The sequence below is a fragment of the Giraffa tippelskirchi genome, chromosome 9 (assembly GCF_054371585.1).
Source record: "Giraffa tippelskirchi isolate mGirTip1 chromosome 9, T2T-mGirTip1v1.2.pri, whole genome shotgun sequence".
Lineage (NCBI taxonomy): Eukaryota > Metazoa > Chordata > Mammalia > Artiodactyla > Giraffidae > Giraffa > Giraffa tippelskirchi.
In genome coordinates this window covers 38,422,885-38,449,828 of record NC_137283.1, presented here as the reverse complement: position 1 = coordinate 38,449,828, position 26,944 = coordinate 38,422,885, and the positions used below count along the sequence as shown (strand labels likewise).

The window sequence follows — 26,944 nt, the reverse complement described above, 5'->3', positions numbered from 1 at the left end:
AGGATGTGCATGTGCTTCCTAGGATGTTTCCGTGGAATTAAGCCCTCTTGCCCAAGTATCACCCTTATGTTTCTCCTTTTTCTCCTCTCCAATCTCATTCTTCCTGCTCCCTCATTCTTGCCCCCTCCCTCAACATCACCTCTCAAACACATACACAAACGTCTTTGTGTCAAAGCATGCTTTTGGAGGAACCCAAACTACATAATGTTCACACTCTATAAATTCTTCCACTTATAAAATGTCCCTATTTCAAACCCCTCTCAACTTCAGACTCACATGTGAAGACTACTCCTTAGCTCCTATTTCTATGCCATGTCTTCCTAGACAGTAAAGGATAACTATAATGAATGTGTTCTATTACAGTGCCATCTAGTGGCAAGGATGAATCAAAACTCATGGCATCTAAGTGACCATCCTGTAAATATTATACTTAAACTGGTAATTTCACATTACACAAGAAAGATAGATGTATTAAAGAGCAGGCAATCTTATAGTTCCATTGAAGGTCAAAAAGATAAATGTTTGTGACACAGTATTAAAAGGTTGGGATCATTTTATGACATGTAGGTAACACAAGCTAAAACACTGATAAAGATAATCAAATCTCATGCATGAAAAGGCAAAAGCTAATCGCCAACAAGGTCAGGCAGAGGTTTACCTCTGTGTTTTGATTTAGCTGAGCACAAAGCCATATTAAACATACAAAGTTGGTTCACACAGCACAGAAATCTGCCCCAACAGGCCATGCTTAAGAGATCTCAGGACAGAAATGAGAAATCAACGCTAAATAATAATTATAATAACAACAACAGCTACCATTTAAGAAGTACTTACTATGTTCCGGGCCCTATGCTAAACATTTAATCCATGTGGGCTCATTTAATTTTTACAACAGCCCTATAAGGTAGGTACTACTGATACCTTCATTTTTTAGATAAAGAAAAGTAGGCTCAGCAAAATTGGTGAAGTTCTCAAGGTCATACACCCAATAAAGAGCAGAAGGAGATTCAAACCTAGCTCTGCCTGGCTACAAGATCTGTTCTTTTATCCAGCTCACATTTCATGCTGCATCAGAAATGATGACCAATTTTATGCCAAGTACCTTGTGAGTGGTTGTTATCAATAACAACCCCCCATTTTACAGATAGAGTGATGAAACAGTCATGGTTAAATATGTTGCCTTAGGCCACCTGGAAATCAGTGACCTGCCTGAATTAAGATTCTTCAGTCATTAGACTCTAGTCAAAACATACATTCTTTCTCTTGACTGACTTTTGTCAGCAATTAATTTATTTCCCTAAGCAAAAGATCTGATTGTGTTATCTAAGATCAGGTAACTGAAAATGCTATTATTAGATAAGATACTCTACAGAACTATGGAAAAAAATCTGTCCTAGAGAATTTAATTGTGTGCCATCTTCTGACAGTGAGTTTCATAGTTCAACCAAGTTTTGGGTAAATTAGAACTCAGTGGTCAGGACTTATGGTCCCAGTAGTTAATCCTAACACAAGAATCAGGATAAGATGGACTTACCATCAAAGGGCATATGGACCTTGATCATGACCGAAAATAGAATCTTCTTAGTTATATAGGCATGTCTCACTGAAGAAGGAAGAAATATGCTTTTGGATTCTGCTGAACCATCATTAGTACAACCTTGGGTAAGATATTTAACCTTTCGGGGCCTTAGTTTCTCATCTTTGAAGAAGAAAAATGAAACTAACTTCACAGAGTGGTGGTGGTGGTAAGGATTCAACCAAGAATAACATATGATACATAGTAAAACTTAAAAGGTTTTTCTTTTCTATCCTTTCTTCGTTTCATAAATATGTTTAAATTGCTTATGAAAATAGTCTCAAAAAATGTTTTCTCTCTTTTTCCTTCCTCTGGTTCAAAGAAGAAAAGTTCTTGCAGCAATCTGAATAGTGTAAGGACCTAATAAATAAATACTTCTGAAATACCTGGGCTTGCCAGTAGAGGAAAATTTAGCAATATCTAACAACTTATAAATGCAAATACTATTTGATCTAGCAATTCTACCTGTAGGAATCTATCCTACACATAAATGATTTATGTGCAAGGCTATTCACTGTGGCATTAATTTAAACAGCAAAATATTTTTTAAAATCTGATTGTCTATCAACAGAAGATTGCTTACCTAAATTATGGTTACATGGTACATCAATACAAGGGTATAATATGCAACTGGAAAAAAATTACGGGATATATTTTTAAGTAAGCAAGGTATGGAACATTATGCATAATATACTACTACTGTATAAAAAGAGAAAATAAATATAAATTAGTATTTGTTTGCATGTGCACAAATTCTAAAAAGACACCCCCAAAATTGTGGTTTCTAGTAAGCAAGGTGAGAGAAAACTGGATCCATGTGTGGAAAGAAAGATTTCACTGTATTTTACCTTTTTTAAATCAGTGGCAAAAATTTAATAAATTAACTACATTTAAAACATGTTTTGCTTGGGTTTGTACCCACTTCTAAAAGCTAGTAAGATCTTAAAGTCTGCCCTTTATCTCATATAGTTTATAATAGACACATGGATAAACTCAGCCACAAACTACCAGATTTCCCCATAGTTTTTTAAAAATGTGAATTTAGCAAGATTATAGAACATAAGGTCAATATATAAAAATTAATTGTATTTCTCTATATTAGTGACAATTAAAATTTTAAATACCATTTGTAATAGCATAGCAAACATAAACACTTACGAGTTTAAGGGGAAAAAAGTACAACCTATACACTGAAAACAATACAACACTGCTGAGAGAAATTAAAGAAGGCATAAATAAATGAAGAGGCATACCATTTTCATGGATTAGAAGATTCAATATTACTCAAATGTCAGTTCTCTTTAAATGAATCTAGATTCAACAATCCTGAGCAAAATCTTACCAGGATTTCTCTTGTAGAAATAGACAAAGTAATTCTAACATTTATTTGGAATTTCAGAGTTTAGAATACATCTTTAAAAACACTAAACTGAAAGACTCTCATCTGATTTCAATACTTACTGTAAACCTACTGTAGTTAAGACAAAAACAGCAAGATAATTCAATGGGGGGGAAAAGAGTGTTTCAATCAACTGTGCTGGATCAAAAGTATACTGTATGGGGAAAAAAATGAAACTCAACATCTGCCTCACACTATATACAAAATTTACTTGAAATGAAAGATAGACCTAAACATAAAACTAAATGATGATACTTCTAGAAAAAAAATGTAGACTACCTTCACAATTACCTCACCTTTTGAGGTAGGCAAATATTTCTTAGATATGACAATAGAAAAGCATTAATCATAAAGAAAAAGATTAGTGAACTAGGCTATAACAAAATTTAAAACATAGCTCTTCAAAAGATCATGGAAAGAAACTGAAACGGTAAACTTCAGATTGAGTGAAAATATTTAATAAAGATCTCAAATGAAGAATAAAGTTATCAATGAACTGCATACTTTACTAAAATGATAAATTGTATGTTATATTTTAACAATAAAAAAGGCAAAACAAGGAGAATATATACAGCACTGTTAAATCTCAATAATAAAGAGATGCTGCTCACCTTTATTAGTGACCAAGAAGATGTAAATTAAAATCACAAAAAATGCTATTGTAGTCCTCATAGGATGGTTAAAATTAAAAAGACTGACAATACCAAGAGTTGGCAAGGATGCAGAACAACTGGTACTTTCATACCTTGTGGCTGGGAATGCAAAATTGTACAATTTCATTATAAAAGACTTTAGATGTTTCCTTAAATTTTAAATATGTATCTAAACCAAGTTTTCTCAGCCTCAACACTATTGAGATTTTGGGTCAGATGGTTCTTTGCTATGGGAGCTGTCCTGTGCATTCCAAAATGTTTTGAAGTGTTCCTGGCCTCTACTTGTCTGATGCTACTAGCACTTCCACATTCATGACAAAAATGTCCCCACTGTCAAATGTCCTCTAGAGTGCAAAATTGTCCCCAGCTGAAAACCACTTAGCTATTCTATGGCCAAGCCACTGAACAACTAGTTACTTACTGAAAAGAAAACGTATTTCCAATAAGAAACATGTGCATAAAAATCCATATCATGTTTTTTCTTAATAACTAAAAAAAAAAAAACACAGAAATAATCCAAATGTCCCTTAACAGGTAAATGGATAAGCAAATTGTAATACATTCATTCATACAATAGACTAATTCATGAATGATGTTGCTATGAACACTGGTATACAAGTATCTGTTTGAGACTATATTCTTAATTTTGGGGGGTGTATACCTGGAAGTGGAATTGCTAGATTACACAGTAATTCTTTGTTTAACTTTTTGAGAAGTCTGCAATAACTTTCAAGAGTATAAAGGGATCTGAGATTTTTTTAAAAGTTGAGAACTGCTGTCCTAGAACATTCCAGCTCTGCCTGCATAATTTCTGCTTGTATATTCAACATAAAGACAGGCATCATCTGCTGTGTTATGAGGCCCTCCTATGTGTAACTTATGCATACCTTCATCTTGGCTCTTGGTATGCTATATTTTAATCACCTGTTAGCCCCACTCTCCCCTCTCTAAGCTATATACTCTTTATGGCTGAGACTCAGGTCTTTTCTATTTGTGTGTATACCCAATGTCTGGAACGTAATAATGCACAAGAAGTATTTGTGATGTATTTTTGAAGGAAATTAAAGATGATTATTTGAATGTTCTATAGAAGAGGATTGATAAAGATTTCATTCATATGTCATCTCTAATTGCCTAGTAATGGCTGCCTGCAGGTCTGTGTTGAAAAGGATCCTGGGGTCATCTACAGGCTTAGCAGGAAGGAATGCAGAGACTAACTAGTAATGTTACTGAGATGTGGAAAAATTCAGTTACACTAGATGCTAAATCCCCTCTCAGTTCTAACATTCCATGCAGGAAAAGCAATTATTTTTGCCTTCAAATCTCATCCTTATTAATTTAATCTAAAAATCTGATACCTCTTTTATTAGCAAATTAAATGTGACAATGTTGCAAAATCCACTAGATAAGAGACACAAATATTCCTTCTTCAGTCTGCATCCCTACCCCTGGATCCTGTCAAGATCAAACGCCCCTTATAGAATTCTTCATGGATTTTTACAAATACATCAACACAATTTTATGATAATATGAGGCTGTTAGATTTGAAATGACTCATACTGCTTTCATCTGGGGACTCATTCCTTACCCAAGTAGCATTCGGAGAAAAATATACACAGCCTACATTTTCATTTTATTTCTAGTTTCATGTCTTTGGTTTTATTTATAAAAAGCTACACATTGCTAGAAAATGAAAATCATTCCACTGTATTATTACATTATTTCTTCAATCTCTTTTTACAGATGGACAGCTATTGGAGTTAAAAAAATTACTGGCTAAGATAAAAAAAAAAAATATGACTTAGAAAGACTAAGAAGATACATTTGAATGGGGAGTCTGAAATCCTTATGGCCTTCATTTCAGGGAAAAAAGGGGGGGAGAAATCTATAAATTAAGTGTGGGTATATTATTATTCACATAAGTGACATAACACATTGATATATCATGGTATTAATTTAATGACACTGATCCAAAGATGTTACTCCCAGAAAGATCCTTTCATTTGTGCTGTTTAGACTTGTGCAAAGATGACTAGGCCTCAGAGAATGAGCAATGTACTTATCTTAAACTCACCCTGTATGGTGTAGAAACACTAAATGAGGAATTGAGAATTTCATGACAATCTAAATAACGCTACCTTCATAAAGGAACAGAATAATTTTTTCTAATTTCTTGAGGATAGAGAAAGAGCAGCAGGAATAATTTTTCCATATGCATATGTGTGCAGAAGAGCTAATAAACTATGAACGTGATAGAAAACAATTTTGCAGCCAAGGCACAAAAAAATACTACCTTGAATTTTACAGCACTTTTTGCTTTTCAAAAACATGCTCACATCCATTATTTCATTTTATCCTCCCAAGAAACCTGTGAGGTAGGTAAGTCAAGTTTCATTATCTCCTAGATTTATCTAACACTCTTGCCACTAGTACTTTATGACAGGGTTCATGCATCCAGAGAGAAGTATTCCTTGCATTACAGCCATATTGAGTGACTCACAAGAACCAGAGAAATGAATTAACAAGTATGCATTACGAGAGACAGGGATGCTCTTTCTTAACTTGGGAGTTGACTTTCCCTTATAAATATTCTACCAGCAACAATTAGCAATAAATGCATTTGTTCTGGTGTATTGCAGTGGGGATTTCCAGACAAACCACAGTTGACTTGCCAGCACAGCACAGGGGGATAATATAAAAACTGGCCCCCATGACTATGTGCAACAAAAGCACTGGCTCTTAATTTCTTATCCCCTTTCTCTTTTTTCTTATTTAACCCTCTTTCTGGCCTTTAAAAGATCAAAACCTAAGAGAAGAGGAGAGGAGCATTTTAGGTAAGACAATGCAGTGAATAAAAATTGCCACTGTGTAGACAGAGCCCATGATTCTATTTAACGTAACGTATTATTTATTCCATGCCTTATTAGAAATAAAAATGAACAGCACTTATTTAATGCTAATAATATAGCAGGCAGAGTAAAGAAATTTGATTATAAAAACACTACCTTAAAGTTTGTTCTTCTATCACAGTGAAGAAAAGCATTTCTTTAGGAGTTGGGATGGAAAGAGGTTTTGGTCAGCTGTGCTGATATAGCCCGTTGACTTGTTTATCTCCAAAGCATTTCATCTCCATGTGTAAAGTAGAGGGGGCCACTGCATCCAGAGGTCTCTGCTCTAGACCCCCTAGGCTCTGACCCCCACAACTTCCTCTCACCAAGTTCATATCTGAGATGAACGTGGCTAAGAAACTGTCCTTTATACTGGGTCTTAGAACCAAACTCAGTTTTTCCGCTGATGGCTTATATTTTTTGGAGGCAATGAGAATGTCATGCGATCATCTTATATAGTAAGACACAAAATTAAATTTGACAATATTCCAGGAAGCCTTCATGAACTGTTGTTTTTACCTGTAGTTGAAAATATTTAGCCAAAAGGTTTCCCTGCTCCTCCACTGGAGAAGGAAATGGCAACCCACTCCAGTATTCTTGCCTAAAGAATCCCGTGGTCAGAGGAGCCTGGTGGGCTGCTTGTCCACAGGGTCGCACAGAGTCGGACACGACTGAAGCGACTTAGCATGCATGCATGCATTGGAGAAGGAAATGGCAACCCACTCCAGTATTCCTGCCTGTAGAATCCCAGGGGCAGAGGAGCCTGGTGGGCTGCCCTCTATGAGGTCCCAGAGAGTCAGACATGACTGAAGCGACTTAGCAGCGGCAGCAGCAGCAGCTCCTCCATTATCCCCATCAGCTCAGTCTGGTTAGACAATGCTGTTTGGACACAGTGCAGCTAGAACTTTGTTCTTGTTGGCAGCAATTCACCCCTAAACAATGAGAGGGGAATGCTATTTTCTCCCCCTTCCTCACTCCTGCTATGCTTCAGAATCTAGTGATTAAGGCCTGGGATTTGTGTTCCACCGCCTCTCCTTTCTGACTTTAGAAGATAATTTATGTGGGCATTAGTTTCCTGATTTGTAAATGAGGATTCTGAAAGGCCCTGCCTCATAGGGGGTTGTGAAAAATAAAGTGAGGTCATCCTTAGGGCAGAGTGCCCAGAATGTTTTATGTGCTCAATGTTAGAAGGGTACATTTATATAGTTAAAAATGTGGTTTATCTCGATCCTGATAGCAGGCAATCTTAGGAGAGGTGAAATTTGTTGTTGTTTTTCGGTCGCCCAGTCATGTCCAATTCTTTACGACCCCATGAACTGTAGCATGCCAAACCGCACTGTCCCTCATCATCTCCCACAGTTTGTCCAAGTTCATGTTCATTGCATTGGTGATGCCGTCCAGCCATCTCATCCTCTGCCACCGTCTTCTTCTGCCCTCAACCTTTCCCAGCATCAGGGACTTATTTTCTGACACCTTTTCAGACAGGGCACAAGGTGTGTATGTATCTATAGTGTTGACTTCTGAAACCATGCTAAAATATAACACTGCTTTTTTATGCCTTATGTAATCAATTCTTTCCTATCTCAATCTTCCCTTGTACCTCACGTTCACCTACATAGCATTCTACACAATTGTCCTGTTCATTATTTTGTCCTGTCTCAGAGAATGGGCGTGTGAAGAATGGAGATCTCTTACTTAATGTTAGTTTCTGCTACTCTAGCTCCACAGAAGTTCTTACACTGATTGCCTAAGATTTCCATGGTGCCCATAACCAAAATATTTTTCAGTCCTGATTTTCCTGGATCTATTTCTCCATTGTACCCAACTGACTACTTAGGGTTTCTTGAAACCTTCAAGAAGCTACTTTTAGCTAATGCTCTTCCTCACTCCCTCCCTGTTCTTTCTTCTCCTTCTCTGCCCAACCACCAAATATTAGTATTCCCATTGGGTAGCAGCTTAAAAGGAAGAGGTAGTTCTGTTTGTGCTGATGTTGATAAATTTCTAAAGTATCTCATGAACTTTTAAAAAGAGATGTTTTCACTAATCATTAGCTTTCTATGTTTATTTTTACATAACCCAACCATGTATATTAGTTTTGTGGGGCTGTTATGACAAAGAACCATAAATTGGGTGGATTAGCAATACACAAATTTATTTTCTCATAGTTCTGGAGGCTGGAAGTCTGAGATCCAGGTGTCAGCAGGGTTGGTTCCTTTTGGGAGGCTCTAGGGAACACTCTCTTGCTTGCCATCTTCCTAGCTTCCAGCCCTTGCTGGCAATTCTTAGCATTCTTTGGCTTGTAGATTCAACACCCCAATTTCTGCCTCTGTTGTCATATGGCATTCACCTCTGTGTGTGTCTGTGTCCAGATTTTTTCTTATCTTACAAAGACACCTGTGACTGTATTAGGATCTTCCCCCTCTGATCCCATGTGCTGCTGCTGCTGCTAAATCACTTCAGTTGTGTTCGACTCTGTGCGACCCCATAGACGGCAGCCCACCAGGCTCCCCCGTCCTTGGGATTCTCCAGGCAAGAACACTGGAGTGGGTTGCCATTTCCTTCTCCAATGTATGAAAGTGAAAAGGGAAAGTGAAGTCGCTCAGTTGTTTCCTACTCTTAGCGACCCCATGGTCTGCAGCCTACCAGGCTCCTCCGTCCGTGGGATTTTCCAGGCAAGAGTACTGGAGTGGGGTGCCACTGCCTTCTCCATATGACTACATCTTAACTTGATTACACCTGCAGAGAACCTATTTCCAATTAAAGTCACATTCACAGGTCCTGGGGGTTAGGATTTCAACATAACTTTCTGAAGAAAACAGTTCAACCCACAACGCTATGCTTAACTTTTAACTGGTTTAAAATGTTAACTGAGGTAATCCGAGCAGTGGGTTTCTACAACTCATTTTCAGTTTTTCTTCTCTGTGTCTTGTGTATTTTTCTTAATCTAACAAGTATTACACATATACACACAAATATTGATACCTACATATGCATGCATATATATATTGACACCTTGTAACTTTCTATCCTTGGGTTACCTGGGTCTCCATTCTTGGATCAACTTCCTTTCTTTCTACTCACTCAGCAGTTTAATCCATTCTCATGAATTTACTTCTGGCCTGTGCACTAAAGACTCCCAAATCAATGTCTCTAGCCCTTTTAAGGGTTTCAAATATGTATCATTTAATATGTCCACAACAAAATTATCACTGGCTTTTCCTTTCCTGTCCTCATTCTGCCCAAACCAGACACCAGTAAGTCCTCCCTGAGGGCTCCTTCTCCCTCACCTCTCACATCCAATCAAGCACCTCTCTGCTGGTTTCTTCTCACTGACATCCCTCAATCCAAGTGATCCTCTCCACCCAACAGCCATTGCTTAAGTCCAGGCACTCATGATCTCTTACCTGGACTATGAAATACCTTACTAACTGCTTCCCCTGCATCCAATTTTAACCCTTTAAATCCATCTCTTTCAGGGTAGGCAGAGTTAGTTGTACATGTCTGTGTTAGTCACTCAGACTGACTCTTTGCGACCCCTTGGACTATAGCCCTCCAGGCTTCTCTGTCCATGGGATTCTCCAGGCAAGAATACTGGAGTGGGTAGTCATGCCCTTCTCCAGGGAATCTTCCTGACCCAGGGACTGAACCTAGGTCTCCTGCATTGCAGGCAGATTCTGTACCATTTGAGCTACCCGGGATGCGCCAGAGTTAGATATGTGAGATGCAAATTAGACTATATTGCATGGCTGCTTAAAATCTGTGTTCTCTAGTTCCTAAGTCTGCACACAAGACTCTCCATCACTGTCCTACCTATCCCTTCAGCCGTGTCTCTTGCCTCTCCTTGCTTTCAATACTCACTACTAACATCAGATGGCTTGCTAATTCTGCTTCACACTTCTCCTCCTCTGCTGTGCTAGTCCCTCTGCCAATAAAGTCCGTTCTTTCTCTTTAGGATGCATTCCAGATGTATCATGTCTTCCGAGAAGCCTCTTTGAAACCCAGGTAAAGGAGTGTTCTTAGTATGTATGACCAGAGCACCCTGTGACATTGCTCTTTTTATCTTTCCCGTCTGTATTAAATGCCAAATTTTAGTCTGTCTCTCTGACTGGAAGCAGAACAGTGAATGCCAATTATTTTAACCAAGTGTCTACAGTGCCTAGTCCAGTGCCTGGAATGAAGGAGAGGCTAAAGAAATGCTGGTTTAGTGAACAAAGGAAGGCATTTTACTATTTAGGAATTTCCACAAACTTAATTAACAAAGGAATAAATTACCATTTAGTTTTATGTTAATAACATCTCAAAACACTTATTTTATACAGAACAGGGTCCCTTGACCTTGGTACTAGTGACATTTGGGCTGGATAATACTTTTGTTTTAAGAACTGTCCTAAGCATCACAGAATGTTTAGCAGAATCACTGGTCTCTACACACTAGATACCTGTAGCTCCCCAATTCCTAGTTGTAACTATCAAAAACTATCCCCTAATATCCCCTGGTGGGAAAGGAGGGACAGAATTACCCCAGCTAAGAGGAACTAGTATAGATTGATATTTAGCATAGATCTTAAATTTTATAACATCTGTGAAGGCAGGATTTCCCATAACATTTTATTTGATCCCAAGGGATATCAATTATTCTTTGTAAGAGGAAATCTGCCATTGTTTATTATATGTTTTTAAAGTCATTTAAATCAACTGTATGTAAAACTTTAAAGCATTTCTCCAATACAATTACCTTGTAAAAAGATGAGATCATGTCATTTATTGTTCTATAAAAATATAGGTTTGCTTTAAAAAAAAACAAACATATATATGTGCTAATTCTCATTTGGAAAGGAAAGATGGTATCCTCTGGCTGTGAGAGAAGGAATGAGAGAGAAAGAAAAGGTATAAGGGAGAAGGTGAGGGAGAGGCTTGTTTTAATTCAAAATTCAGGTTGTTTTTTTTTTTTTTTTAAATGTTAACTCCCAATTTCCTTTGCTCTCTGCATGATTCTAACCCACTGTTATTGACCAGTGTGGTCAACATTAAACAAAGAACAGTGAACTCGATTACACAGCCTAGTCAGGCAAAGGTCAATCCAATATTCCAATTGACAAGAGTTTACAATATTCAGAGTATTCTACTATTCATAAACACCCTGAACATGAAAACTATACGAAAATAGTTTAGAAATTCTTTGAGGTGCTCCCCTTGCACCTCCTATGGCCAGAACTATAGATTTTTTCTTCTTTTTAATGAGCCACAGATATGAGCTCTCTTCTCTGAAAATTTATGGTCTAGTAGGTGGATATAAAAGTTAATGAAACAGTCACAATGATGGGGGTATAATTAGAAACTGAATAAGAGCTATGAAGGAAAACAATTGAGGAACATGACCTGGACTTAGGGAAGTGATACAAGGTCTGAAGAAGGAATCGGAGGAATTAACTAAAATGACGGAAGACAACCAGCTGCAGGTGGAGAGGATAGCAGGAGTAGATGCCCTTGGCTGCAGGGAGCATGTCAGAATGCAAGGAGAACAGAGGAGCCTGTTGGAGCTGGGGAGCTAGGCCAGGACAGCCAGGTAGGGCCTACTGGGCCATGTCAAGAGCAGATAAGATATAAAGGCCATCAACTGACGTAGATGAAAACAAATCATTCTGCTGTGGTGTAGAGAATGTATTGGTAAAGCAGAGCAGAGAAGATGCATGGAGACTAGCACAAGCATCTTACCAAATCAAGATCATCACTGTTTCTTGAAAGCTCAGGCAAAAGAGTTCCAGTTTTGCAGCATGGGTGAGCCTTGAAAACACGACGCTGGACTGCCTTGGTAGTACAGTGGATAAGAATCCGCCTGCCCATGCAGGGGACACAGGTTCAGTTCCTGGTCTGGGAAGATTCCACATGCCTCAGAGAAACTAAGCCCATGCACCGAGAGTCTGTGCTCTGCAGCAGGAAAAGCCACCTCAATGAGAAGCTGATGCACTGCAACAAAGAGTAGCCCCTGCTTGCCACGAGAGAAAGCCTGCACACAGCAACAAAGGCCCAGTGCCACCAAAAAGAAAGAAAACACAATGCTAAGTGAAAAAAGCCAGTCACAAAAGGCCACAAGTTGAATAACTCCATCTACATGAAATGTCTGGAATAGGCAAATCCATAGAGACGGAAATATCAGTGGTTGTCAGGGGCTGTGGTGAGAAGGGACTAGGGGAGAATGCTAGTGGGTACCGAGTTTCTTTATGGGAAAATAAAAAATGTTTTAGAAATAGATAGTAACAATGGCTGCACAACTTTGCTAATATACTGAAAACCAATGAATTGAACATTTCATAAGAGTGAATTTTATGGCATGTGAATTATATCTAAAAGCTGTTACCAAAAAAAAAAAGTGCCCCTCTTATTATGTCATGGGAGAAAACAACTTCTAAATCTCTAAGCAAAAATAAGGTAAAGAGCTGATTTTTAAAAGTCTTTAATTTTAAAGTCATGTTTTTTTAAATGCTTCTTCCATTCTAAAATTCAATGAGCCAAAATTTAACAATTATATCGAAAAAGGCATTTAAATAAGAACAGCTGATCAATGATTTAGAGAGAGAGAGCCCTATAATTCCCAAATAATAGTTTTTGTTTTTTGTTTTTTTAATCTAAAAGCACCAGCCACTGGGTATTAGATCAATTGGAATTTTACTATTTTGTCAATTCAGTCAAATAGTGGATTTTAACTTTCAGCACGATTTTCATTCTACCCAGACAGCCACTTAGCAGATATGTGATATCAATCCTGATTTCCAACTTCAGCTTTCTGTATGAATTTAATGGGGGAAATAATTGTGCAAGAATGTGTTTTAAAACACAAATCTCAACTACCCTATTATTACATTTACAGCTGATTACCACGTGAATTGCTTTTATGCTATGCTAGAATATCACTAATACTGTTCTTTCAAGGAGTACAGTATGAAGTAAAGGATGTATGCAACAGCCTCTAACAACGATGACTAACACTGGCTAACACTTAGTTTTAAATTCACATTTACATTAAAATTATTATCTAGAAAAAAGCAACATGTGGGGCATTTTCTACATCAGGACTCTTTTTGGTATATGTGAAAATCCAACTCAAAACAACACAGTGGAAATACAATACACTGACTTTCTTAACTGCAAAGTTCAGTGGTGATGCTACCATCAGGCACAGCTGGATTCAGGGCTCCCAGGCTGGTTTTCTGACAGACTGGTTTCATTTTCAGACCCAAAGGTTGTCCCTCCTGATGGCAGGATGGGAGCAGCAGCTTCTCCCGACGCTCTCCCGCATTCTTAAGAAAAGACTCACTGTGGCTGCCAGGTTCTAACTGAACCCTGTGCTCAGTCTGGGACCAAACACCACACACAGCAAGATGGAGTGTGCTGACTGACTCAGGCCTGGGTCACACACACAGCCCTGCAGGACAGAATCCCATTCCAACCATACAGACTGACAACAGGGGAAGAATGAATCCTCTGGGTGGGGATGGGGGGTGGGGGGGAACGGCAAATATTGCTACTAGAAAAAAGGACAATGAAGACTGGAAGGGAAAATAACAAATGTTCCCTTAAAAGATGGGAACATTTCCAGTTAAAAGATGGGCCAACAGATAGGGCAGTGTAGAGGCAAACTGACCATGAGTTGGGAAGTACAGTGGACCCTCCTGAGGGTATCTTCTCATTGGTTTCCCTCTCTGAGAATTTTTCCATTTGCCTCATGGGTTGAACCAGATTCCTTCTACTTGCCCCTCCAGAGCCACTCTGCATCCTTCAAGCCCTGCTTTCTATTCCAGAAGCCTGAACTGAAAGGATGACAAAAAGAGTTCCTGGACCCTCTCTCTGACTTTTGGTAGGGGTTGGTAAATGGGAAACACCCACAAAAGATCTAAGGGAAGAAGGAAGGGGTCCTTTCAGTCTTGTTCTATCCCTCAACCAACCATCATAGCTCCTCCCCACCCCTATCTTCATGGAGATATAACCGAAATGTGACACTGTGTAAGTTTAAGACGGACATCATGATATGACACACACATCCATATTTCAAAATAATTACCACAATAAGGTTAGTTAACATATCCCTCACCTCACATAATTACCTTTGTTGTTCTGGTAGTGGTAGTGGGAACATTTAAGATCTACTTTCAAGTATACAATATGGTATTATTAACCACTGCCACCATGCTGTACATTTCATCCCCTTTTATGATTGCCCTCTCTACTCAAACTTTTCTTACTAGCTCTGATAACCACTCCCCAGGTTGTCCTTTTAGGCCTAGACATGATCAGGACTCCTAGAGTACCACATTATTCTTTATGAGTTTTCCTAAACCATGCCCAAAGCTTTGAAAATTGTCCCATAATTAAACCCTCTTTGAATTATTGCATTTGAGTGCACCATCTGTTTCCTGCTGGGACCCTGACAGATAAGTAATAAACATTGCAGCCATATTCTTTAATGCATGACCTCAATTTACATATTATTCTGAATTCTCACATTTGTTCAGTGAAATAGGCATTCTTAATCCTATTTGGTTTACAATGGAACAGAGGCTCAGAGAGGTTAAGTACCTTGACCAAGATCCCAAAGCTACTAAGGGACTCAACAGACACTAGTCTAATTTCTCATTCTGTATGTCCAAGATACATCATCTCTGCCTGGATCATGACTTCCACTCTTGCCTTCTTATAATCTTTCTCCTCACAGTAGCCAAACACCACCCATTAGATCTGCCAAGGTTGTTACCAAGTGTCAATGAAATAACAAGCAATAACAGTTAATAAAGTACCTTACAATTTAATAAATTAGCTCACTGAATATATATGTATGTGTGCATGGGTATATATATATATATATATGTGTGTGTGTGTGTGTGTGTGTGTGTGTGTGTATGAGTGAGAGATCGATCCTCCAACCACTTGCAGAATCAGACTCCTTGAAGACGGAGGATGTGGAGGAGACTTTGGAGGAACTGATTGTAGGGATCCAATCCTTCTGCACTCAGCTCACCCATCATCTTCTCTTGGAAGTCTTTCTGATACCCCAGGAAGGGTGAGGTACCCACTCTATGCTCCCATAGTATTTATCCTACCCCAGCACTTATCCCATATTATGTAATTATTATTTGCTTTCCTTCTTTTATCACACATTCTGCTCCATTATAATTGCCCATGTGTTTCTCTCTTTCTAGAGTACAAATTTCTAGAAGGCAAGAGTCATTTATTATTATTAGTAGTAGTAGTAGTAGTATTTATTATTATTATTAGTCTATTATTTCTGTATCCCTAATGTCTGACATATACCTTTAGCTAGGTGTTAAACAGGTATCTGTTACATGAGTGACACTATAGTTCTGAACAAAACCCATGACAAGGAGTTCCCCAAGATGGGCTGTCAGGGACAATATTGAAGGGATTCCCTCAAGAGGAAGAAGACAAACTGTGACTGCTGAGATGACATCTAAACTCTAAAATTACGTGATTCTGGATAATAGAGCTCCACAAATTACAGGAAATATGTTTCTTTCAAGGGGTAACAGTTAATAATTTTAAAACCACCTCATGTCATTTTTGCTAACACTGATCAAATAACAAAAGATACCGTAAATAATAAAACCTAGTTTTTCACTGTTGAAGAAAAAGACTCTAATGAAAAATATGATGGAATTTTAATAAGATCTTTAATGCAGTTAACAGTATAACACCAATGTTAATTTCCTGGTTCTGATCACTACATTACAGTCATACAAGATATTAACATTAGGAGAAGCTGGGTGAGGGATAATGAAAACTTTTTTTTAATTTTCTAAAAAAATTGTTTAAGTTTATTTTTGACTGCACTAGGTCTTTTTTGCTGCACATAGGCTTTCTCTAGTTCTGGAAAGCAGGGGCCACTCTCTAGTTGGGGTGCTCAACCTTCTCATTGTGGTGGCTTCTCTGGCTGCAGGGCACAAGCTCTAGGGCATGGATTTCAGTAGTTGCAGCTCAGCGGCCCTAGAGTCTGGGCTCAGTAGTTGCCCTGGGGCAGGTGGAATCTTCCCAAGACCAGGGATTGAACTATGTCCCCTGCAATGGCAGGCAGATTTTTAACCACAACTGGACCACCAGGGAAGTCTGAAACTTTTTTTGAACTATTCATAAAACTTTTCTCTAAGTCTAAAATAAGTTCAAAATTCAACTGTCTATGGTACATTCTTTTAAAGTCATAATGTAAGAATCTAACATAGGTGATAAAATTTCACCAAGAAGTTGGGGGTATAACACCTTAACAGCTTTCTGTGTTACTCAGAATGACAGAATTTCACAGTTTAAACGAAACCTTGGCAGTCCCAGTCCATTATTCTACTCTTGAGGGAACCCCCTCAGTATTTTCCCTGACAGCCTAAAGCCTTTGCTAATATGTCTCCAAGGACAGCAGTGTACCTCTATCCTAAAAATGAATTCCTGGAAGAACAGCTTGAATTGTTAGAAAGGTCTTCCTCCTTTTAACCACCAAGGTGAAATTAGCCTCATGTTGATTCTCTGGACCCCACATGGTGACCCTTCAGATTCATGAAAACAGTCAGCATCATCCCACCTGTGGTTTTTCTTCTTCAAGCAAAACACCCCCAATCCCTCTCCAGATGATATAATTATGTTTTAACAGGGGCCACTGATGCTTTGATGCAGTCATTTGTAAACTTTTTTCTCAGCCACAGAACTCCTCATCAAATAAATTCTCATGCAGAAGTGAAAGTTGCTCACTCATGTCCAACTCCTTGCGACCCCATGGACTGTAGCCTGCCAGGCTCCTCTGTCCATGGAATTCTCTAGGCAAGCCCCTCATGTAGAAGTCAGTATGTAAAACAGATAAAACTTCTCTGCTGGAGGTAGTAGATGAGAATACCAAGGGCTATCTGATCCCCTCACCGCTTCCCTTTCCTAGTGGTCCTTGAAGCACAACTGTTGGAATGTTTAAAACTTCCAGAATACATAACAAACTCTTCCTTAAACCAAAAGTATGAAAGAGCATGGGCACCTCAGAAACCAAGGCAGGTGTGTAGGGAAGATGTTTTGAGTACATGCTTTCTATTGTCTCCAAATTATACCACATGGACAATCCCTGACTTACCTGTTGGGCCACAAATGGTAATGATTATGACAATAAGAACTAAGACTTTATATGTATTAACTGAAGAATCCTATGATACAGATCTTAGGCATATCCCATGTTATAAATGAGAAAACAAAGGCATGACATAGGTAAACCAACTTATTCCGTAGAAGTGCTTGAACTGGATTTATAACCCGTATCTCTCTGACTCTGAACTATGCCCTTAAATGCTGTATTCTCCTGCCTCTTAGGAACAGAAACCTAGAAGGATTATGGGGCTCCAGCCTACTCATCTAGCATCCTCACCTATACAGTAGTCACTTTACAACCTGGAATCATATTGGAGTGGATTCACTAGGGAATCTGTTGTAAACACTCTACTCCTGACATCAAGCCTCTACAACATAATCCATCTCCCTTGCTTCAGACATATTTCAGTTCTCAATTTAACAATATCACTTTGGAATCTGAGGTCCTAAGGATTAAGCATTCTTGGAATGGTCGGTCCATACGTAAGGAAGGGTCATCTGTAGATACTCTTAGGCTAATGCCCAGCAGAGAAATGGTTTGCAAGGAACCCAAGCACCCCGTGTAGTTCTGACCTATGGCTGTTTTATGATTTTACACAGGGCAGATGCTTGGTGGGCCTCAGTATGCAGTCTCTCCTCCCCAAGTAAGGGCTGGGATGGTGTTCATTTGTTGTAAATGCCTTCCTGTGTTTCCTTTTGGTGGAAACCCCCTACCTTAACACTTCAGTATTTGGCATTTGCATCATCAGACCTCACTTTCCAAGCTCCACTCCAGAGCACATACTTGGCTGAGCCCAGATAATTAGCATACTAACAGTTCCATGTGATCCTAGCTAGACCAATAAGACTCAGTATCAAGACGTGTTGGAACCATTGGAAAAGACATGTCTTTTCCCTAGGACCTCTGAGTTGAGACATTGTAAATCTAGCAGCCATCTTGTTACTGGGAGACTACCAGCTCGATGTTGAACCAAAGAGAAGAAAGCAAAGTCAAGATATGAAACAGATTTCAGAAATCTTCACTTCAGACACCACATCCAGCTGTGCCTAGGGATGGACTCATTATACTTATGTGAACTAATAAATTTCCTTTGTAGTATAACCCATTCCAGTTGGAAGTATGACCTTTGAATTCTCTATAAACCTCTCCTGCTCGTTCTTTATAAAATTATAACCTTCACCATACTGTGGTGCTCCCTAAACCCCTTCCTACACTTATCATCTTTTCCTAAGCACTTATCTAATACATTACAAGCTTTACTTATTTGCCTCATTTATCTTCTGTCTCCCCAACTAAACTCCATAAAGGCAGAACTTAGGCCTACTTGTTCATAGCTGTACCTTGAATGGAATGACCGCAGAATATAGCAGGTACTCAATAAACATCAATGTTTGTGAAATGAGTGAGTGAGAGAACTTGGAAATCAGACAGTTCTAAATGGTTTATATGGAAATTCTCTTTGAGCTTTATAAAGTCAGGATGGAAGCTGACCGAACATGAGGCAATTTCTCTTCTAATTTCAAATATATATTTAATAAGCATGTATTGAGCACCTATCTAGCTCATCACTGTGCTAAACACAAAGATAAATACAGTCCCTGCCCTCCAGCAGCTTTCAAAGTGATGCTACTGTCTTGCACAATAGCCAGTTGGAGAAGCACCAGCTTTCAAGTATGAACATTATTCCAGAGGAAGGCAAGGTAGTCTCTGGCCCTTTCCTTCTCCCTCTCCCATGTTTATAGGGTGATCTACAAACTCGAAGTGGAGACTCACAGATATCCCAGGCTGGAAACTGTGAGACAAGCAAAAAAGGCAACAATACAGCTTAATTAAGGAGAGAATAGGAGAAATAATAATAATAGAATCTCATCAAGAACAGTGGAACTGACTGTCACTCCTCATGAGGACTGAACCGGACTCCTCTGGGATCTCAGACACCTTAGCCATCTGGTTATCTTGTGGTTTCCTCAGCATCCCCTAGAGTTCTGCTGTTGGCATAACTCAGTCTTTCTTGGTCAATCTCTGTTTCTCTTGGTCAATTTCTGTTTCTCTTGGTTTGCTTGCTCTCACATTCACACCCTCTTTCCCCCTCTCCTTCCCCTCCACTTTTCTTTCCTCATTTCTTTTCTTTCTTCCCTTCCTCCTCCCTCTCTCTCCCCTTTTCTTCCTTCCTTCACTTCATTAAGTTATAACTGATGTATTTAAAATTCAGTTTGCTGCATTTTCACATATACACACATCTGTGAATTTATCATCACAATTAAAAGAGTGAACATATCTGTCATTCCCCAAATTTCCTAAATCTTTTCTTAATCCTCTTTGCCTCTATTTCCTCTCCCACCCCCATACAACTGCTCACATGCTGTCACTACAGTTTAGGTTGTAGTTTCTAAACTTTCTTATAAAAAGAATCATGCAGTATGTTCTCATTTGTCTGGTTTCTTTTACTCAGCATACTTACTTTGAGCTCCATCCATGACACTGCCTATAGCAATATTCCATTCCTTTTTCCCTGTGGCCTGACAATATTCCACTACAGGGACATACCACAGTTAGTTTATCCACTTACCTATTGATGGCTATTTGGATTGTTTTTAGTTATTTGACTAGTAATGAATAAGATTTCTACGAGTATTTGTGTGCAATCTCTGTATAAACATACATTTTTGTTGTGCTTCAGTAAATATCTGGGATTGGAACAGCTGGGTCTCATAGGAAGTGCATATTTAAACTGTTAAGAAACTACTGCTGAATTCTTTTCCAAAATGGTTATACCATTTTACTTTCCCACCCAATGTATGGGAGTTCTAGTTGTTCCACACCCCCACCAACACTTGTTATGTCAATCTTTTTTTAACTTTAGCCATTCTAATCAGTGTGATGCTACTTACTTGTGGTTTTAATTTGCATTCTCTAGTGAATACTAATGTTGAGTATCTTTTCATATGCTTAATTGCCATCTGTACATCTTCATTGCTGAAGTACACATTCAAATCTTTTGCCCACTTTATTAGGTTGTTTTTCTTATTGTGCTTTGAGAATTCTTTTGTATATTCTGGATATAAATTCTTTCCCGTGTATGTGATTTGTTAATATTCTCTCCCACTCTGTGGTTTACTTTCTCATTCCTTTAAAATAGATGAAAATCATAATTTGATGAAGTCCAATTTATTAATTTTGATGTTTCATATCTAAAACATACACTGAACTCAAGGTCACAAGGTCCTCCTGTTTTCTCATAGAAATTTTATAGTTTTTGGTTTTACATTTAGGTCTGTGGATCATTTTCAGTCAATTTTTGTATACAGTATGAAGTATGGATTAAGGTTTATTTTGTGGCACATGGATATACAATTGCTCTGCAACAATTTGTTGGAAAAACTGTTCTTTCTCCATTGACTGCCTTTTGAGGGGCTTTTGTCAGAAAGTCTATTAATCAGATATGCTTAGGTCAATTTCTGGAGTCTGTATTCTACTTCATTAATCTATTTATCTACCTTGGCTTCAATACCATACTGTCTTCATTATTATAGCTTTACAGTAAATCTTACAATCAGGTATGTTAGTTTAATTCTATTTCTTTTAATTTCTTTTGGCTCTTAAAACAATCTGCTGGAATTTCAAATGGGATTACAAAGACTATAGTTTAATTTGGGGAGAATCAGCACTTTAATAATGAACCTTTCAATTCCTGTAATGGATTTTCTCTTCATTTTGTGTATCATCCGTAGTTTCTCTCAGGAATATTCTATAGTTTTCAGTATACAGGTATGGAACATCTTTTGTCAAATTTACCCCCTAAGTATTTCATTTTTCCAAAGCTGTGTAAATAGCATTGTTTTTGTAATTTTAATTTCCAGTTGTTTGTTGCTATAAGAGTTTTGTTTCATTTCTACTTAGAGTAGATCTTATAAAACCAAGCCATTTCTTAAGGCACTGGCCCAAGCTGTTGTCTGAGATGTGGGATAAATCCAGTCTAGTCAGCTACAGCTAAGAGTGCAGAGTCTTATGGTACAGATCAGGTACATATCTTTGCTCACCTCAGGGATAGCCCAGGGTCACTGACCCTCAGCAGGATTGGCCCTTGATGAACCCACTCCATACCCTGTGTTAAATGATCACAAACAAATCAGTAAAATGATGAGAACTAAATGTTAATTCTGTCCTTTTAAATTTTGCACAGGAAACTTATATGGCTGTTTGGGAGGGCCAGCAAAAAAAGAATCTTGCATTGGAAATCAAGTATTTATTTCTGTTGGCATCTCTAAACACAACCATATGGTCCTAGAGGCCAGAATGTTACAAATTCCACCTACTACAGGAAGATCTAAATTCCTAGGAGACCATATGTCTAATGATGTATCCCAGCCCCTTAACTTACACTCTCTTTGACCACAAACTCTGCTTTAACTGGTCTGCTAAGCTTAGAAGGCAGCAAAGTCCAAGGGATGCCCAGGGTAAATAGCAGGACTTAGAACTTTGTGACCATACATACCCCTGCCCACCAAAAAAGGATATCTCAAGTCAAATACAATTTTAAATGAAGGAATTTTTAAGCCCAGTTTTTTTAGTGAATTATGTTTTTCAGCACACGCTTATGCCTCGTTTTTTGGTTGTTTTTTTTTAATTCTCATGCATTCATTCATTTTTTCACTCAGCAGTTGTCCATGTAAAGCTAATGTGGATCTCAATGCTATGGTGGTGGTAGGGGTGGGAGGTAACACCAAGATTCATAATCCAGGATTCCTGTTCATAGGTAGGGAAACACACAAACCAGTACAACATGAATAAACATACAAAGTGGAATATTTGGCACTGTGATTTGTAAAATATAAGGCAGTATTCCAATGTCTGTTGTTTTATAGCTCAGAAGCAAAGACAGCACTGTAGAGAGTTGAGAAAGGCCTTCTAGAGACTGGAGTGAGACATGATCTGGTTTTACAGATCCCGAGGAATTCCTTAACTAGGTGAGAGGACAATGTCTACCCATTTCTCCAAAGAGCTCAGTGTATTGTGCTGGAGGAACACTGAGAAGAGGATGTGGTAGAGGGATGTGATCAATCACATTTTCCAAAGATGGCCACACTCCTCATCAAGAGACAGAATCTAATTCCCTCCTTGAATGTGAGCAGGCTTTTGTGACTGTTTCAACCAGTAGCAAATGGCAGACACAATACTACTTGGAAGATTCAGTCATCAAATTTCATGTCTGCCCTTTTCACCAGAACACTCTTGTTAGAGCCCTGAGCTCCTGTGGGAGGACTCCCATGGCCCTGAAGGTGCCTCGCTATGAGGAGGCCGAGTCTACTTGATCCAGAGACTGCATAGAGAAACCCTGAGAAAGAAATGTCTAGCTGGCCCTCAGATGCTCCAGTCCCAGCCACCTCTGACTGCAAATGCATGAAACACTCTAAGCCAAACTGCCTAGCTAGGCCTTTCCCAAATTACTGACCCAGAGAAACCATGACAAATAAAGAAACAGCTACTGTTGTTTTAAGCCACTAACTTTCAGGGTGATTGGTTACACTCAGTAATAGATGATCAGAACAAGGAAGTAAGAAGTGATGTGGCTGCTTTTATTTTTTTCTCCTTTCATGTCAGATTTGGACTGACTGGGACTTGATGACAAGTCTGATTCCACAGTGCAAAAGAGGTAGTTAAAATACACCCAAGAGTAGAAGTAGTATCTAGATAACTGGTCAATAAGATGGTAGAGGAAAGGCTCTACAAAGCCTTGGGGACAAGACAGAACCACCACTGAAGCAGGTTGCTAAACTGAGAACCACAGGAGGGTCTCACACACAGGAGGCAAAGGCAGAGAATCTACTACCCAAACCCATGACAAGATTACACGAAAATAAGCAAGTGAAGCTTGAAGAAGTGTGACTTGACACTGAGTTATGAAGATCTAGTTACAGTGTTTCTCCCAGCAAGGGATACAGAATGATCTCAGACCCTGGAGCGAGATGGGACCTTTGATATGTGGATTAGATAGGAGTCAGATCAGGGGAGGTGCCAATCAGCTTATTTTGTTTCCAGTCAGCCCTGATTAACTGCCTATCCCACTCTACCCTACTTCTCTACTTGGAGAAGGTAATGGCAACCCACTCCAGTATTCTTGCCTGGAGAATCTCCATGGACAGAGGTGTCTAGAGGGTTACAGTCCATGGGGTCACAAAGAGTTGGACATGACTGAGTGACTAAGCACCACTCTCCAGTAAAAGGAAAAAAAGAGGTCAGAAGACCAAGTAAGAAAGTAAGTCTAAGAAAAAAATAAAGTAATATGTAAAAAGGGAAGATATTATGGACGGTATTCTGATATAGTACACATCCACCAAAAAATCAAATTAGGGAACCTATATTAATTTGGCAACATGCATCAAAACATTTCAGGCAACATGCCTGAAAACATTTTTAAAAGACAGAATAGAATGCAAACATTTAAGTCACTGAAGAATGATCAATTTGATCAAATGTTTACAACAGCTACATTCACACCTAAAAGGGGAACATCCAACAATCTAATTGTCCAACAGATTAGCTAAATTGCAGAATAGTATGCATCCTGTTTTTGAAAATTATGTTATACAACATGAAAAAACACTACCAAAATGTTGTTTAGTGTAAAATTTTTCCTTAATAGCACATTCTGGGCCTGTTCCTTTAAAGATGCCTGTAAGAATTCCTCATACCAATTGGTACTCAAGAAATGTTGGTTCCCTAAATGAATTCTATAGTTAATTTTCAGTGAGGACCTATTACATGCCAGGCATGGTTTTATGTTCCCTCCACATGTAAGTCTCTTTCACCTCCACATAATCCTAGGAGGTAGATACTATTACCATCCCTGTTTTGAATGGGTGAAAATAGTGGCAGAAGATTAAGAAATGTGCCCAGTAAATGTTAACACTGGGGTAGCCAGGAACACACAGTCTGGGTCCACAACACAGTATTATCTCTTAAGCTAGACAACTCCTAAAATAAGTGATCTCTGAAAAACTAAAATTTAGTTTTGTCCCCATCAAGACTTTACCCTCAATCATCAAGAAAAAAAAGTAATAATAATATTCACTGGGTCGCATGATTATTGGCAACAAATCTTTCAGAACTAAGGGCAGAGGGAATGGTAACCAACATTCCAGAATTAACAAAAAGAAGGTGGAGGGATCCAAGTATATTCATTATTTACATTTTTTTCATTTTCTTCACTGGCCTGGGGAAATAGAGAAAGCAGAAGGAGGGAGGATAAAAAGGAAAGCAAATCTGTTACTAGGTACTTTGGAATCATTATATGGGAAAGATGTCAGTAAAAACATTTTAAATGCATTATCTTGGGGTCTTCTACTTGCAGATTCATTTTATCTCCCTACTTATCTGTATGCATTTGTTTCAGCACCGATTACACTGGCGTAGTTTGTCGTAAATTATATCATAAATTAATTTAGGTCTGTTCAGGAAATTTTAAAAATCTTACCACCAAGAATTAAGATGAAATGAGAATAAAGAAACAGCTGATCACCGTCCCCTCGAGAGACTATCTCATGCTGTTTCTCAGTTGTTTCCAGACTCAGGTTAAGACCCCCAACTCGAAAACAGGATTAGTGCTACATGCACATTTGCCACTTGAAATGGGGATGGCGCCAGCAAGTCGCTGTCTCCCTCCCACACCTTCCCATTTCTCTGTCAGCATTGGGAATTGGGACTGACTTGAACTGTGGGTGGTGGAGAGTGGGAAGTGTTAACCAAAATTCCCCCTCCCTCAACTTCTGCATGGCACTCCTGCATGTATTTTGCACCCTAACGCTCTCCATACCGTCCAAGGGGAGCACATATGGAGCCTCGTAATGTATTTTATTTCATTTCTCCCTTCATTCTCACACTCAGAAAGAAACGGGTAAGGTTAGATAAAATTGCTACTTAATAAGGTGTTACTGAGTGTGTAATTGCTCCCAGAGTGTTTTTAGAGTGATAGTCTGCCGGTAGGAGCCAAGCTTGCTATAAAGAATCTCGCTAAACTGCCCAACAACTGCAATTCCATTCATTTGTGGTTAAGGAACACACCAAAGATTAAGCAGTATCTTCTACTAAAATACTTTTCCTCCCACCTCATTTCAAACAGGTCACCAAATTCAAAAGTTCAACGTTTCAGTCCTTGAGTTGCGAGGGAACAGGTTCTGAAGTTGGTGCTAGAGTGACTTCAGAACCTTTTTTCTAACAGCAGAAATTAACTAGCAAGCACATGTGATCTTCAACGGGCCTGCAGGCAGAATCAAGGCACTGTATAATTTTTTCAGAGCTTAAGAAATCTTAAGGATCCTGATTGCGTTCACGTGCCCTATTTCACAAAGTAGGTCACCCAGCTGGAAGTGGATGTTATTTCTGCTGTTAACTTACTCCTCTTCCTATTTTCTCCCCAACAGAGGCATGGCAGACCCGGAACAGTGTCGTGGTGGGCCGAGGGATGGCATAGTCTGACTTGACAGGTAGCCTTCTGCTTAAATTGACACAGTTCTCCCTCGGTATTAATGTTTCTCTTGATGAAAACCGTGCGAATTTCAGAATCTCAGAAATGGTTTTAGCCCTTCCCCACCCTCTCCCACACATACCTTGTAGCTTTTGAGCCTCTCCTTCAAAGCTCTGTCCGGAGGGTGCCAGGTGGGGACTGTCCAGGCCTCCCCATTCTCCTGCTGGATGCTCTTGGAGGTGGCGTAGAGCTACCCTAGACACCCTGAGTTTTGGTTTCCTCTTGGATGTGTCTCAATTGCGGAGCTCACATCAACGTGTTCACTGGAGAAGCTGCTGCTGCTAAGTCGCTTCAGTCGTGTCCGACTCTGTGCGACCCCATGGACGGCCGCTCACCAGGCTCCGCTGTCCCTAGGATTCTCCAGGCAAGCACTGCCTGGGAAATCGCGGCTGTTTCCTCACTTCTGGTCATGGGACTTTCACTTCCGCAGGAGGTAACGTAGCTAATCACGTCACGTTCACCTGCTTTCCCAGCGTCCTTTTCAAAGAGCTTTGGTCAGGAGTGCAGCAAAAGCAAGGAAACTTGCTGGTGTACCTGTGTGTCTAGGCTATTGAGTCTATGAGAGGCCTCAGCTTTTGTGGACTCCTGTCCATTTCTGGGGAGTCAGATAGATTTAGGGACTAGGACTACACCCCCCCCCCAACTTTCCAATCACTCTAAAATCTTGAAGGAGCTATTTTTTTCTGCTTTGGGAGTTTTCTCCCGGGCCTCCACTCTGTGGGTTTTATTACTTTCATTTAACCTCCTTTGTTCTGTTGCTGTCGGTGAATTATTTTTGC

General features: G+C 39.1%; 1 protein-coding gene across 1 annotated transcript in view; it reads right to left on the bottom strand.

Annotated features, from left to right (window-relative positions):
- FHIT (fragile histidine triad diadenosine triphosphatase) overlaps window positions 1-26,744 on the bottom strand; it is a 1,651,033-nt gene extending 1,624,289 nt beyond the window's left edge. The window contains exon 1 of the mRNA XM_081524685.1: window positions 26,248-26,744. The gene's annotated coding sequence lies outside the window, so the exon portion shown is untranslated. The remainder of the gene's footprint in view (window positions 1-26,247) is intronic.
- Between the last annotated feature and the right edge of the window lie 200 nt (window positions 26,745-26,944).